This window comes from Phodopus roborovskii, unplaced genomic scaffold, assembly GCF_943737965.1.
Source record: "Phodopus roborovskii unplaced genomic scaffold, PHOROB, whole genome shotgun sequence".
NCBI classification, from domain to species: Eukaryota; Metazoa; Chordata; class Mammalia; order Rodentia; family Cricetidae; genus Phodopus; species Phodopus roborovskii.
In genome coordinates, this window is record NW_026126511.1 from 13,847,345 (window position 1) to 13,851,710 (window position 4,366).

At 41.0% G+C, this 4,366-nt stretch overlaps 1 non-coding gene across 1 annotated transcript; it reads right to left on the bottom strand.

Annotated features, from left to right (window-relative positions):
• Positions 1–3,664: 3,664 nt before the first annotated feature.
• On the bottom strand, positions 3,665–3,766 carry LOC127230541 (U6 spliceosomal RNA). The gene has a single exon (XR_007835189.1). It is a non-coding gene; the product is annotated as a U6 spliceosomal RNA (small nuclear RNA).
• Between the last annotated feature and the right edge of the window lie 600 nt (positions 3,767–4,366).

Genomic DNA, 4,366 nt, shown 5'->3' on the forward strand with positions numbered 1-4,366 from the left:
CCATGGATAAGGAATTAAAGCATGCAAGCCTCCAAGTCCTATTACTCAATATCTTTCTTAAAGCTTCCAGGCCCCAGACTGACAATTACCACATCGTATGCCTGTTGCTTCCCTCATTATCTTATTATCTACTCTTAATATCCTTAGCAATTAAGATCGTATCCACTGTGTCTGGAGGAAGGGTGACCTGGACCAGACTTCCTGAGATGTTATCCGGTACAGGCACTGAAGCTGTGATGGGAATCTGATGAAAACAACATTGGGGGGGAAAGGTATTGAAGTCTTTGGTTCCAGGGGAGAAAAAGAGACTGCTGGGGCTTGTTAGTTTATATATTGCCTACATTGAAACTAAGACCCCCACAATCATCCCTGTCCACTTTCTATGAGCCAGAAAGAGGTAGTCTAGGTGACATTTGAAAGGTGGAAACTAGGCAACACCCACAACCTTTTACACTGGGAGCTCAGTTCAAGACATCAGGCACCACTGCAAGGGAGGGGTGTTGTTTCAATGAGGCTCAGCTGGCTCAGATGAAACGGGGCATCGGCTGCATGTGGACCCTCCTGCAGCTTCCCTGAATCCTGGGTCGATGGGCACAGCTTCCGCAGAAGCAAGTGAAGGTGCTAATCTCAACTTCACTTTTAAGTCACCAGGTATACAGGCGATGCAGTGTGGAGGTAACAGGAGAACTACCTGTGCTCCAACTAACGCTCGGTATGATTTAACCTGTCCTAACCATCCTGTCAGTTCTCCTCTTTCTTCAGGCCTCGAATCTAGTATAGAAAAACCAAGCTGCTATAACTCTTTATTCCACCCCACAAATGTATAAAGTAAAGCCCTATGACAAATGTCTTGTTTCTGTCACTCCTACTCACCACTTCTCTCACTCAGAATTGACTAAAAATATATAAATGTGCATTCTTACTGGGTTATCGCATTTAATAAAGCATATAATAAACTATTCCATATTACCTATTAAAATTTAGTGTAATAAGGGGAAATTTCTATATGTAATGCATTAAATCAATTTGGTTTGGGTTTGGTTTGGTTTGGCTTGTTTGTTTTTGCTCTGTCCAATAAACATTAGTGGTTAAATTTTTTTCAGCATGGGTAAAATGTCAATAATATAAAATTACTGAAAATGGAAGTCTGGTGATATATTGTTTATGATCTAACAAAGCTTGCCTGGAGATCAAAATGGAAAGCTAGTCACAGCCGCAGAGGCCAGGCAGTGGTGGCACACACCGTTAGTCCTAGCAGCCATACTAGTTAGCCACAGGAGCTGGGCACTGGTGGCACATGCCTTTAATCCCAGCACTGGAGAGGTATCTAAAACAGGAGCAGTCTCAGAGCCGGCACTCAGTCTTGGACAATATTTTCCAGCCACGGTGAGGATAGGATCTCCGCAGCCATGGGGAGCTCTCTGCTGGCTTGGCTGCTTTGCCCCTCTGATCTTCAGCTTGAACCACAATATCTGTCTCTGGGTTTATTCTATTCACGTTACACGTAAGATTACCTTTGAACAACCATTCTCGAAGCCCCGTTCCTAAGGAAGTTAATTCAGTTATAAGAGAACACTGGTCTCATGATTTTGTGATTTCAATCGTGGAATCGGTTTCCTAAAATTAACAACAGGAAGAAATGGTACTTTTCACACTTCTGAAATTAAGATAGTACGTTAACGTTCAAGAAATACCACTACTATCTCATGGTAAAGACATCAGCTACGGGCTAGTGAAACCATAACAGAACTCATAAACTTTTTTATAAATGTTTTCCCTTAATATTATCCCACAGAGACTACTGGTGTTATCCTTATCATATGTTAAATTCTTGTTTAAAAAAAAAAAGAATTTAACATGTGTTCAGGAGGACAGGATGTTTTAAGTGTAAAAAAAGGGGGAGAGGGAACATTAAGAATTGCTAAAACACCTTTCAAATGTAACAGAGCCAGAAGTTTGATGTGTATTTTATGATTCCCTACATTTGTTTCTGTTGTATGCTGCCTAACCATGATGAGGTAATAGGATAGCTAATACTGAATCACCTGGTGTCACTTAACAAGTCAAATTACAAGAGACACACTCGATGTTGCAGAATCCAGGAAGGCCCATAGAAGGCCTGCAATCCAGAAGGAAGGAAAGGAGGAAGGGAAGGAGAGAGGGAGGAAGGGAGAGAGTGAGAAAGGGAGGGAGGAAAGGAGAGAGGGAAGGAGGGAGGGAGAGAGGGAGGGAGAGGTTTCAGAGAGAACTCACTTTAGGAGAGTGTTGGAAGACTGGGTGTTTGCAGTTATGCACCTGTAAAGGCGTTAAAGGAACAGAAGGAAAATGTTAAAGTAAAGACAGGTCTATGTCAAGAATTTGCCTACATCTGAAGTCCTCAAAAGTGGTGTGTTTACAAATGTCCCAACCAAAACCCACTTAACATCTTCATCAAAGTCCTATTTGTGACAAACACTTCACTCAAGTGATTATAGGAAAATTGAAGAACTATTTATTTTCCATTAGGTGGCACAAAATCTGTGCTAGTCAATTGCTAGTTAGAGTCTGATTTTTGTTAAGGAAAGAAAAGCTCTAAATAATGTCAGACCTATGAATTTGGATTATGGGTAGATGAGCACAAACATGCCAGCAACCATAACAGAAGACAGACTATAAAGTACGGCTGACTTGATGAAAAGCTGAGATTATTTCAAGTCTTCAAGAAGCAGTCATATCTGCGTACCCTGAAAGATTGCTAACATTTTAAAATGTAAAAATATAACAAGTAAGAAAATAAGGAGAGCAGCTGGAGGGGAAAACTGAGAGATGAAGCTTGGGAAGTGGGCTGAAGCATGCTCTGGATTACATGATCCTGAATACTAACCTAGATATATACAGAAATGCTTACATACATATACTCACGCGTGCGTGCGTGCGTGCGTGTGTGTGTGTGTGTGTGTGTGTGTGTGTGTGTGTGTGTGTGTAATATAAAGATCTGATTTATGTGCGGGAGTCGGGATTAAGCCTGAGGCCTCACACACGCTAGGCACATGCTCTACCACTGAGTATTCCGCCAGTCCACCGCAGAGATCCATTTCATATAATGGTAGAACCACACTGATGGGAGATGTCATTCTGTAAATATGTTTCTCATACTGGTTAATGAATAAAGCACTGTTGGCCAATAGGAAAGCAAGATAGGCGGGACTAGGAGACAAGGAGGAAAGAGGAAGTAGTAAGGAGGAGTCAAGATGGAAGATGGAGAGAGCAGAACGCCGGCAGATTAAAAGAAATGGGTTAATCATTAAGACAGAGCTAGCCAATAAGAAACAAGTAACTGGCCAATAGCATTATATCAAATACAGCATCTCTGTGTGCTATTTGGGGCTGGAGTGGCGGCAGGGCAAGACCAGAGGCAGGCGGAAAAACCTTACTCCTTACACCACACCACTTGCCCCACCTCTCTGTTAATGAGATTCGTTAGTATAAATTTACAGTACACAATAATCGATAGCACTTTCACACATGACATAGATAATACTCTCATACACACTTGGATCATATTGTCTGCCACTGTCCTCAAGCCCTCTTTTCTACCACCTAGCATTTCCTCCCTCATCTCTCAGAGTCTTTCTATTACATCTCTTTTGTTCCTAGATAACACACATACACACAAACAAACAACAAAAACCAGAAACAACTCAGTAATTTGAACATCATCCTTACACAGGGCCTTAATCTCTCTGCATTAGTCCAGTTTTACTATGTGTGCTGCCTGAATGAACACATGAATAAATTTTTCCCTTACTGACTTACTGATAAGGTTTCCAAGAGTGTGTGTGTGTGTGTGTATATACATATATACATATATATATATATATATATATATATATACACACATATATATACATACATACATACATACATACATACATATATATATGGGGATGGTTTGGATACATGCTTGTCACTATAAAATTGGCCAAAGCCTATGGCTAGGGAGGTCACAAGTACTGTAGAGGAGCCTACTACTGACCTCTTGTTATGGGGTCATACAGTTATGCGATCTTATAAACATTTGTGCTTATACCCATAGACAGGGTGCAGCCCTTATTCTTGGTCAGAAAAGCCTCTTCTGGCAAAAGTCAAATCGGGAGACTCAAAACTCACCTGAGTGCTGAGAATAAGGGGTTACAGAGTGCTAAGCACAAAACCTGACACTGGACTGAAGTGCAGCAAATGTGGGTATTAAAACAGTTTCCATAATGGGCTAACGGCCTACATTCTAAAAAGTGAAACCATCGTGTTTCATTGAAAAGAATGAATTTTAAACAGAACACCGAGCAGATATGATCTACACAGGTAAAAAAGAAATTGCTTTAAATAG